The following is a 12,648-nucleotide window of genomic DNA, read 5'->3' on the forward strand; positions in this document are numbered from 1 at the left end:
ATTTTCCAATGAGTTTTCAACCCTTTTCAGCTCCTTAGGAAAATACTTTTACCCATATTCCTTTTTTGCATTTTTATTGGATATTTTATGTATTTACATTTCAAATGTTATCCCCTTTCCCTGTCCCCTCCTTTCTCCCACACTCATCCCCTCTCCCTTTGCTTCTATGAGGAAGCTCCCACTCCCACAACCCACTCTCACCTCCCCATCCTGGCATTCCCCTACACTGGGACATTGAGCCTTCACAAGGACATATCCTTGATGCCTGATAAGGCTATCTATCCTCTGTTACATATGCAGCTGGAGCCATGGGTTTCTCCGTGTGTACTCTTTGGTTGGTGGTTTAGTCCCTGGGATCTCTGGGGGGTCTTGCTGGTTTATCTTATTGTTCTTCCTATGGGTTGCAAAACAGTTCAGCTCCTTAAGTTCTCTCTCTAGACTCTTCTATTCAGGCCTCAGTGCTCAGGTTAGCTACAAGCTTCCTCATTTGTATCAGTAAGTATCTGGCAGAGCTTCTTAGGAGACAGTTATATCAGACTACTGTCAGCAAGGATTTCTTGGCATCAGCAATAGTGACTGGGTTTGGTGGTTCCATACCCAAATGAAGCAGCCTTTCCTTCAGTCTCTACTCCACTCTTTGTCCTTCCTACTAAAACTTCTGATTATCTTATTACTACATGGGTCTGCACGATGTCTGTCCAGGATCTTCTAGCTTTCATTTTCTCTGTTGAGAAGTTGGGTGTGATTCTGATTGGTCTGCCTTTATATGTTACATGACCATTTTCCCTTACTGCTGTTAGCATTCTTTCTTTGCTTTGGGCACTTGGCGTTTTGACTATTATGTATCAGGAGGAATTTCTTTTCTGGTCCACTCTATTTGGAGTGATTGTTTCTTGTCTCTCCCTTGTACCTGGCCTGTGTCCCTGGATCTCTGCTGTTCCTGGTGGCAGATGGATGGCCTGAGAACCTGTTCTGCATGCTTGGGCTGCCAGGTGAAAACAGAGACCCTAAGGCAGGGTTCCTGCTCCCCTGAACCAATCAGAACTGGGGCTGGGGGAACACACTTTCTGAGGGCTCAGCACTGACCTCTCTGCTCCCCAGCTACTCAGAGCACAGTCTCACCAGGCCTATGTCCCTGGATCTCCGCTGTTCCTCAGGATTCAGAGTCTTATACTAAGATGTCCATCAAGTAATGAAATTATAACTCTAAAATGAAATATAACCCCAATTATTGATATATACCTCATGAATATTTTTGTAGTCTCACTGAAACAGGCACAGATACAAACTCACTTTAAAAATAACACATATAGCATTATGGCAGCTGAACTATTTATTGCCTAGGAGAGTCACAGAGGAAGCCTCCCAAGGAATATTTGTATGTGCCATTTGTGTAAAGTTTTTGTCTAGAAAGTTGTTGTGTGAGGAGGAACTATTGGATAGCACCTGCTTCTGTTGAGGGAGACATGGTATTTTATTTAGAGAGCACCAGTAGCATTTCATTCATCACTGTACAATGCACCTACATAAAGGCGAACATTCCAATGACTCCAAAAGAAACCAGAGCTTTCAATATCAGGGGCACATGTAAACATTGAATTTACCTATGCTTCCTTTTTGCTTTGCATGCATGCAATCACATCCAATTATTTTTTTGGACTGGGAGAAAGTAATTAATTCAGAACAATCATAGAAAAAGTCCCAGCTGCATATGTATGAGAGGGTAGACTTGTTGGGCATCAATGGGATGAGAAGCCCTTGGTCCTGCCAGAGCTCAGTGCCACAGTGTGGAGTTACTGTCAGGGTAGTGAGGAAGGAGAGGGTGGGTGGGTGGATGGGTGGATCGATAGGCAAACACCTTCATAGAAGCAGTAGGAGGAGGGATGGGATGGAGGGATATGGAGGGGAAACCACATAAAGGGATAACATTTGAAATGTAAATAAAATACATCCAATAAAAAATTTATAAAAAGAAAGAGTTGCAAACTTCACTTTTTAATTTAAAACACTGCAATATGAAATTCTATGTTATACATAAGCTTGCTCATTTACATTACTGTTATTTTAATCTTCTTAAGGTATTAGAAAAGTAATTACATTATACAAATGCTGATGTCAAAGTAGCTATAGAATACCTTTAAAATATATGATTCTTTTCAATGTTTATATTATTTTACATATAAATGATTTGGAAGGCAGAAATGTTTTTCATGGTCAGTCACTTTTGTATTTTTTGATTATGATTATTGAATATTTTCTTTACTTACATTTCAAATGTTATCCCCTTTTCTGGTTTCCCCTCTGGAATCCCTCTTTCCCATCCCCCATCTCCCTGCCTCTATGAGAGTGTTCCCCCACCCACACACTCACCCACTCCCTCCCACCTCCCATCCTGGTATTCCCCTACACTTGGGCATTGAGCCTTCACAAGGACAAGGGCATCTCTTTTCTTTGATGCCTGATAAGGCCATCCTCTGCTACATATGCAGCTGGAGCCAAGAGTCCCTCCATGTGTATTCTTTAGTTGGTGGTTTATCCCTAGGAGCTCTGGATAAGGGGTGTGATTGGTTGATATTGTTTTTTTCCTATGGGGTTGAAAACACCTTCAGCTCCTTCAGTTATTTTTCTAACTCCTCCATTGGGGACCCTGTACTCAGTTCAATTGATGGCTGTGAACATCTGCCTCTGTAGTTCTCAGGATCTGGTAGATCCTCTCAGGAGACAGCTATGTCAGGCACCTTTCAGCATGTACTTCTTTGCAACCACAGTATTGTCTGGGTTTGGTGACTGTATATTGGCTGGATATCAGGTGGAGCAGTCTCTGGATGGCCTTTGCTTCAGTCTGTTTCACTCTTTGTCTCCATATTTCCTCCTGTGAATATTTTTGTTTCCCCTTCTAAGGACTGAAGCATCCACACTTTGTTCTTTCTTCTTGTTAAACTTCATGTGGTCAGTGAATTGTATCTTGTTTATTCCGAGCTTTTAGGCTAATATCCAGTACCTCTGGTATTACAGAAAGGATAAATCTCCTTTATTTAAGAGAGTCACATATCTACATTGTTTATTCTATATTTCTCACAAATACTTCTGCTTTTTCCACTTAGAAGCCTCATATACTTAATACATCATTAATTGAACCTTGCTTTATTCAAAGAGCAGGACTCTAAATAAAATACTATTATACCCTTACTGAATATGTGGAAATCATTGTAGTCTAGAGTTACAGAGGATCCAGGATCTGTATGTTGAAAGTCTTAAACACACTGTCTCACAACCAGTAATATTCCAAACAACACACTACAATTACACTTCACAGAGTGCCATTAAATTTCTGAGAACATATTTGACCTTCACATATGTATATACATTTAAATTCTCCTAGATTTAGTAACAAATCCATATCAAGAAATTCTAGTGTTCACCTTATATTTTCTTTTTATTTTATTAATATTTTTCTCTGTAACATAATAACTAGTGTATTATACCTTAAATTTAACTAAATAGAAAACAGAAATTATTTAAAATGTCTGCTTAAGTAAAACAAAATAAAGAATGTCTTATAACAATGTTCATAAGTATAATTTAAAAATGTTTGGACACAAAGGGATGAAAATGAGTCATTGCACATTGTTATGTTTATGAATGCAATTTTGTTTGTTTGCTAGCCTTTAAGTCAGGATCTCACTTTGTAGCCATGGCTGACTTAAACTAAATATAAAAACTAGGCTGGCCCCAAAACTCAAAGAGGTACATCTGCTTTTGTAGTTATAAGCAGCATTTTTTTGTAAGTCATTAGTGAATCAAAGTAGCTTTCAAGCGTAATGTGATTATATTCATAGCTTAATGATTCTAAATTAATGAATAGATATTTAGTTTTAAAAGCCTACTATGAAAATAGATATACAACGTTAACTTATTTTTTTCTTCTTTTGTGGCTAATGTCATATATTCGTTATTCAAGTCTTCCCAGTAATCAGTAGGTTAGGGAATTGTGTCTTCTCTGAGAAATTAATATAATTAATATATAACTTTATTATTTGATAATTTAGTATATATTTCTACTTTATTGAATTTAAAATAATTATTTTTGTTTTAAAAATAGGCTAGTTATTGTTATTGTATTTATTTCTTTGTGATAATTTAGAATTTCAACTCAGAAATGATAAATATATATTTTAATGATAAAAATGAAAACACAAGGAAGTACAGATAATTCATGATAGTATGTTGTTGTAGTTTACATAAAAAATAATGTGATTTAAAAAGTGATTGTTGAATATTGTAAAAAGTCTTTGTAGTTTGCTTCCATTCTTTTGTATGTAGATATTTTATAATTTCAAATATATTCTGAGTACAAAAAATGTGATATAGATTAGTCTTTTTTAAAATGTATATATGGTAGAGACTGCCTTCTCTTCTTGTTGGTAACCTAAACTTCCAAAAAATAGGAAAGTGAAAATCAGTGTAGAATTGTCACATCTGTAAAATATCTTAACTTGAGATTGTTGAGAACTGATTCTTAAGGAAAAGTCTAAACATCATCCTCCAACTTTGTCCTTTCATTGTACTGGACTAGAAAAGAAATAAAACTACCATGTAATGATTTAAAACTTAATACATACTCAAGACCTTTGCACCTCTGCACCTCTGTGCTATTTTAACATAACCTTTTTTTTGTCACATAAAAACAAAACAACACAGAATAAAAAACAAAATGCCAACCAACCAAATTAACAAACAAAACAAAACTAGATTCACACCATTATAGTTCAAGCAAGAATACATTACAGTTGTATTCTCCTGCAAACAATTTGCAACTTAAATTTTAAAAATTATGTGTGTGCATGTTTATGTGTATCTGTGTCTGTGTTCGTGTGTGTGTGTGTGTGTGTGTGTGTGTGTGTACTCTGCATTCAGTAAGCTAGGAAATATATAATGGAGAGAATTATATTTTTCCAAACAGTGTTAGTCTCAGAGGTGCCCATTAAAAAGAATAAGCCTTGCTACTTCTTGAACCTTGTCAGATACTGGGTATATTACCTGCATGTGCAATGGAGGCACTGACGATGCCAGTCTACCTTTATGATAACCTTGTTTATATACTTACAGAACATATTGAATGCTGTATGCATTATTTTAGTGCAACTCGAGTTTTGCTTGTAAGCTTTTGTAAAAAATACACAGAGGAAGAAATCATAGGCCTTGGGTTCTGAAGTGTCTAATTTAGTCACAGTGATACAGTGTTCAAATGAACTATAGCAGATTTAATGAGCAATCTAAGACAGAGACACATGTACTGGACACATCAGGGAAGGAGATTACATGTACAGGGACTAATTAGCATGAAATATGAATACATTCATATAAGTGGTCTTGATCTATGGGAGTCTTTCATTATTGGGAATTACTTTTGCATGAAGTTAATGAAGAGAACTTCAAGCTGTATAAAGAATTTTAAAATAGTATTTTTAACTTTTTGGTTCTGCAAGCCTCAATATCTACATTCAAAAAAGATGTTACAGATCATAAAATAACAAGATCAAATAAATATTGCCCCATTTCCTACAACTGACCTATATGAGGTAGGGAACAGGAACTGTCCTTTGATAACTAGTCAACAAATTAACAAGGACTTTGACCTTGATCTCTTATTAGGTAAAATCTAAATATTTAAGTATTATCATATATCTTAAATAAGAAAACATGGGAATAGTATATTCCAAAGTCAGAAGCACATTTCTTAGATTTAGTTGTTTGGGAATTGTTTATATCTTTAACAAAGATACTTGTATATGGAATAATATTTCAAATTGATTTATCACTGATTTTTTAATCCAAAATAATAATACATATAATAAATACTTTATAATTGTAATATTGCATACTAGGTATTCAAGGAAATTTTTTCCCTTTAATTTTCTGTTTAAAACTTTGCATTGTGATTTTTTTCCCATCTTCAAAATGATTTGAAATATAATCATAAAATACATACATTTTTATGTTAAAATAATGAATGTTAATATCTCATTTTTATTTTTCTTCAGTATTTTTCTTGTAATTTATTTTGACCACCATCTTATAAACTGTAATCAAAAGTGGGATCAAAAGAAATGGAGCCATTTTCAAATGTGAAAGTAGAGTCACAACAGCAGCAGGTATTTCCTGGGAATGGCATATGCTTATAAAATAGAGCAGTAACCCTGACCAAATCTGGGACATGAACTCACACCTTATACACATGAAAATAGAAAGTGGAGTGCTGAATTACTGGAGACTTTGATGCACATAAAATGCAGCATAAGCCAAACATCAAACTGAGCATGGGTAACCACAATGGAGAAGTTAGGGCAAGGACTGAAGGAGCTGAAGGGGTCTGCAACCCCATAAGAAGAACAACAATATCAACCAACCAGGCCCCCTACAGCTCTCAGGGACTAAACCACAAATCAAAGAGTGCATGGAGGGACCCATGGCTCCAGAAGCATAGGTAGCAGAGGATGGCCTTATGAGGCATCACTGGGAGGGGAGCACCTTGATCCTGTAGAGGGTTGATGACCCAGGGTAGAGGAATGCTAGGTCACTGAGGCAGGAGTGAGTAGGCAAGTGGGGGAGCACCCTCTTAGAGGCAGAGGGGAGAGGGGACAGGATAGGGGGTTTGTGGAGGGGAATATTGGAAGGGGACAACATTTGTTTTACGTATTGTTATATCAGCCTATTGAGTACATTTAGTGTTGTTCATTTATATAGGTGAAGTATATACAATCTTTACAGGGAAGAAACTGACCACTGGGGATTTGATAACCTATCATGAGGATCATTCCTGGAGAAAAGTCATTCTCCCTCATTCCCCAATCATTTACAACTTGTTGCTCTTCATTTCCTGGGGAGACCTATTGAATCACCGCAGTCCACATTGTCATGATGAGTACTCTGCTTATTATGTCGTTCATATTTAGCCAACCATATTATTGACTGTTAATGGGAACAATGTCCCTTCCTCTTGTAGAGTCAATATCTGACTGTGGGTATCATGGTCTGGCTCTTAAAATACCCTCTCCCCTGCAATGTTCTCTAAGAGTTAGGTGTTAAGGTTGGATTATAGGTGTGTAAAATAGAAATGCACTACAGTCACATATTCTCTTCATTTCTTTATATTAGAGTTTTCATTATACCCTTTGTCTGATGCAAAGAAGCTTCTTTTTTAATTCCTTTTTTTTCTTTACTTATGTTTCAAATGTTATCTTCTTTCCCTGTTTCCCCTCTGGAATCCCCCTATCAATTGCATTATAGAAGTACTGATGTGAAAGTAGCTATAGAATACTTTAAAATGTGAAATTATTTTCAATGTTTCTATTGTTCTATCTAAATGATTTGGAAGGCAGAAATGTTTTTCATGGTCAGTAATTCTCTTTTTGGCATTTTGTGATTATTATTATTGAATATTTTTTTACTTACATTTCAGATGTTATCCCCTTTCTCAGTTTACCTTCTGGAATCCCCCTCTCCCATCCCCCATGCCCATGCCTCTATGAGAGTGTTCCTCCACCCACCCACTCCCTCCCACCTCCAGCCCTGACATTCTCCTATACTGGGGCATTGAGCCTTCACAAGGACAAGGCCTTCTCTTCTCTTTGATGCCTGATAAGGCCATCCTCTGCTACATATGCAGCTGGAGCCAAGGGTCCCTCATGTGTATTCTTTGGTTGGTAGTTTAGTCCCTGGGAGCTCTGGGGGACAGAGGTGTGGTGGGTTGATAATGTTGTTCTTCTTATGGGATTGAAAACCCCTTTTCCTCCATCAGTCCTTTCTTTTATAAGAATTGAGAGGTTATACTTATTTGTGGGTATAAGGATACATATTTAAAATAGAATTATATGCTATATTAATTTTGGAAAATGGCAGTACCAGGTTCTCCTTTAGGTTTAATGATCTCTCCAACTATGATTAACGTGTAGGTTTATAGTACCAAGCATGAATTCTCTCCTGAGCAGGTTTCAAGTCTAAGTAAACATCTGTCGGTTACTTCCACGATATATATTCCAGTTCTGAACTGTTGACAATATTTTGCCAGGCCAGTGATTGGTACAGTTCTATATTTTATACATTTTGTTTATAAATGATATAATTTTCCTGTATACCTAAATGTTTCCTTGCATTTGTATTTATATTAAATCCCTTACTGCCTAATATTTTATTTACTAGTTTGGTTTTAAGATAAACCATTGATTTTGTTGAGATAGTAATAGTCATTTTTATATTAAATTGATGAAACTATACAAACAAGGATAACTTTTTAAACTGGTAAGTTATACTTAGGTGCATTAGTAACTGAGTGGTATATAATAACTGTAATACAGACAGGCTCAAGAGAAATTATCCAGGTTGTTCTATTCATTATCCCTGGCTTCCATTCAAATGAAGTTGGATGTGTTATTTTCATACTCTCCTTTTTGAGTCTCCATCTGTGACAGTCTCTTGGCAGAATTTCAATCTACTCCTGACTTTTATTTTTGTGGTTGGTACTGAGCCAGTTTCCTATGATTTGGGAAGGAGGTCCCTATGAATGCACATTTAGTACTGTAGGGGTCTCGTGATCTTACAAATACCAGCCACTAGGGCAGACAGTCATAACTGGATCTTGAAACTGAAGCATATCAAATTTTAAGTGGCCCTTAAAGTTTGTCATCTAAAATTCCCAGTGCTTCCATGAGTGAGATCTAGACACTTCTTTTTTGAGCTTTCTCATGCACACAGCCTTTACTGTGGAATGGAGAGATTTCTGATTCCCTGGTAAACATAATGATTTAGAGAGCTATAATAATAGAAATTAACATGGAACTTTTTTCTATTTTTATTTTATCCTATTACATATTCTAATTTTTCCTTCCTCCTTTCCCTATAGTCCCTATCCCCCACCTCCCCGCTCCAGATCTGCTCCTTCTCTATTTTCCTTCAGAAAAGGGCAAGCCTCTCAGTGATAGCAATCAAATGTAGCATATCAAGTTACAATGATTCTAGGCATCTCTTCCTCATATAAAGGCAGGTAGGAAGAAAAGGGTCCCAAAAGCAAACGAGTTAGAGAAAACCTCTGATCTCCCTGTAATGAGTCAACAACAACAACAAACAATAACAACAACAAAAAACCGTCCAAGCTACCCAGTATAATACATATGCAGAGGGCCTAAGTTAGACCTCCACAGGCTCTATGATTGTCAGTTTGATCTCAGTGAGCCCGTATGACTTCAGGTTTGTTAATTCTGTGAGTTTTCTTATACTGTCCTTGAGCCTTCAGACATATAATGCTGTATTAAATGATTTAGTTGTGATTTATTTTTTACTTTACTACATTTTAAGAATGAGACTTGAGAAGTTAAAATGCATGTGTGTGTGCTTTTATGCTTGTGTGTGGGTGTGTGCATGCATGTATTCAATGCACAATCATTTTGGAATGTCTATATTCTTATTCAGACTGAGGCATTATTATTGAAAACATTTATTAAACACATTTACACTTTTATTAACATGGTTAGATAAAAGAAAGTGCTTTTCACAGTTTATATAAGTTAACAAAGCATATAGCAGCTAATTTCACTTATTATATCACTTATCAACTCTACAACAGTTTTGTGTGGCCATTATTTCTGAGTTCAGTGAGTTGATGGCTAGAAATAACTTGAGCTTCCTGTTGAAATATATAATTCTCTTCTGACCAAACAGGACGTTAGTTCATATTATCAGATGTCAGAACTCTAAGTAAGTATGTCCCCTAGCAGTTTATCTTGTCTGGAGATATGAGGCCTTTGATTGCATCTAATATATTTTAAATTTCACATACATCTTAACTTTATTAGCCTATATTTGTAAGTATTTTAATTTAATGTGTAGATTGATATGTATTGTCCTCTCTATTTGGTACTGCTTATAAATCATCTTAAAATTGATGACACCTAGGCTTTTTGGATCATTCATTCATTCATATGCTTTTTTCCCATGGTAAACATTTAACAAACAGATGATAAAGTAAATTGACAGTATATGCATATACAGTGCTAAAACGAAGTAAAGAGTGAGAAAAGGATTTACCCGGGTGAATGATTTTTTGGCAGAATGAGGGTGTTTTTGCTTGTAAAGTGTTCACTTCAGATTAAATGTGACTGTCATGTTCCAATTATGTTTCAGATACTTAATTGTAGAGAAGTGGATTGCTGTTTTCCTTTTTGTGATGAGGTTTTCCTTTTATAGTCCCAATTGTAAATTGATAGTTATATTCTGAACATTGTTTTTTATCAGAAATAATTATTGTTGATTCTGAAAAAAATGTAAGTTAATAGGAAATTTAGTTCACTTAAGAAATTTCTTATTATTGAATTTCTCCAAAATATGTATTGATTTGTGAGAAACTACTAGAATTTTTACTCATATCAAACATTTTCTTTATCCTCTAAAGCAAATAATAATGCATAAATGAACAGCATAAATGAACAGAAGTGAGTTTGTAGTGGGTAAATATATTGCTAAAGTTGGAATTCAAAGTAGTTGATTAGTATAAAAAATGAATTCATTTTATATTACTATTTATGTATATGATAGACACTCTTTTTTGTGTATTACAATATCATCACAAATATGCAAAATATAGCATCAGCTTGTTAGAAGGAAGTTAAATGATAAACAAAATGTGATGCACTTTCACATCCATATTTAGGTATAAAAAAGGTCTGTTATTCCATCAACACTGAAGCAACCGAAGAGCTTAATGCTGAGTGATGCTTACCAGATACAGAAATACAAATATCTCACGTTTCACTGAAAAGTGAATCTTTAGTAGAGAAAAGAGAAGAAGAGTTGTAAGATCCCGGAAGATTATTCATAGGGAGAGAAGTTTAAGAGGTTTTTCAGTCTGTATATTTGTTTAATATGAACAATAATCTCCAACATTCAGCAACACAGTAGGAAAGTTTTGCTTCAGAGGAATTAATTAAATTTATCAAAATAACTTATACAGGTGTATATTAGTCAATTTTTCATCCTATGACAGGTAACCAAACAATAAAACCTGACATGTTCATTTTTCAATATTTGCCTGTATTAAAATACCATACCATTGCTACATAGAAATACCATACTGTATTCCTTTTTCTATGTGTAAATAGTATGTGTTAGCTAAATCTCTCTCTCTCTCTCTCTCTCTCCCTCTCTCTCTCTCTCTCTCTCTCTCTCTCTCTCTCTCTCTCTCTGTTCTTTAATTAACTTCATTTATTAGGTTAAAAATACAATTTAAAATGCTTTCAGTTTAAAACAATGACAGTTTTTAGTCTTCAATTGTAAAGCCATATTTATTTGGCAATAACATTAAAATATACAGTATAAAATGTATGACAGTTTTATTGACATATTTAAATATTTGAAAATGTAAGTTGATTTATTTTTAGTTAGCTCTGCGCATGTATATAATCAAGTGTGCTTATGTCCCCTCACATTTTTTTTCTTCTCTTCTATGTCTATTGTCCACACACTCACCACTTTCTTCCTTGGGTTTCTACATGAGTCCCTATTAAATTAAATGGGTCACAGAAACATTTATGTAGAGTACAAGTCTACAGAATAGAGTGAATTTTACTATTCAAAAAATTCTTGTGACTATACTCAAGGCCTTGCATCACTGAAACATTTACACACTCCAATGGTTCACATTAGTAGGTTCAGGGTTGTCATCCCTATTGAAAATTTTCCAGTGATTGCAATTTTGCAAGTGTGAGAAAGCTTCATAGGTTTTAACTTTTCGATTTTAGAGTCCTCATGATGAATTATTTTCCACAAAAGGCTCTGAATCTGAAAACAGAACAATTTTTTATATCTCTTCCTGGATGTATTTTATGTTTATATTTGAAACTGAGGGATTATACCTTCTGACATAGATGCATGTTCTTAAGCACATGTGTGAGTCAAATTGCAGAAAAAAAGTGAATTATATATATAAATTAAAATAGAATTATTGCATCATTTCGGCTGACAGTTTTATTGTACAATGCTGAAATTTAGTTAGAAGTATTGTATTTATCCTTTATAATATTTACAAAGTATATGGAAGTTCAAACATAAAGGGTCTGTATAAATTAAATACCAGTAAAACAATACCACCAATACAATAGAGATTTTTAAAAGGAAAAGAGTCTCCCTATCTTATGAGCAGAGACTTCCTCTAATTTGCATTTAGAAAGCTCTAAATTAAAATGCTAAAAGAAAGGCAAACAATGCCAGCTACTGCTACTGGTACTGTAAATAAGACTGGCTTATTTGATATAATTTTAAATGAATACTCTTGATATTGAGGCATCATGTTCTCATATCATAAAATGGTAATTCATAGAATAATAGAAACATTGCTGCTTTGGTCATAGTTTCTGCCCCTATTGAATTACAAGTTTCTCTCTTCAAGATTATCAAATTACATTTTGTCATCTCTATACAGAAATAGATGTGTATAAAGAAAAGTCACTGAATGGTTTGCCTATATTGATGTTATTTCATTTGTGAACCATTGTAACTGAGTTTTAGCAGATAACAGAAAATATATACTAATGCTGTATTTAAAAATACTTGCTATAGAATAACTAGAGGGCAAAGAGAGAGTATACAAATTAACAA

General features: G+C 34.7%; 1 protein-coding gene across 1 annotated transcript in view; it reads left to right on the forward strand.

Annotated features, from left to right (window-relative positions):
* DIAPH2 (diaphanous related formin 2) overlaps positions 1-12,648 on the forward strand; it is a gene marked incomplete at its 5' end in the record, with an annotated part of 690,195 nt that overhangs the window by 243,378 nt on the left and 434,169 nt on the right. The gene's annotated exons all lie outside the window — the stretch shown is intronic.

Source organism: Micromys minutus (genome assembly GCF_963924665.1).
Source record: "Micromys minutus genome assembly, chromosome: X".
Classification (NCBI taxonomy): domain Eukaryota; kingdom Metazoa; phylum Chordata; class Mammalia; order Rodentia; family Muridae; genus Micromys; species Micromys minutus.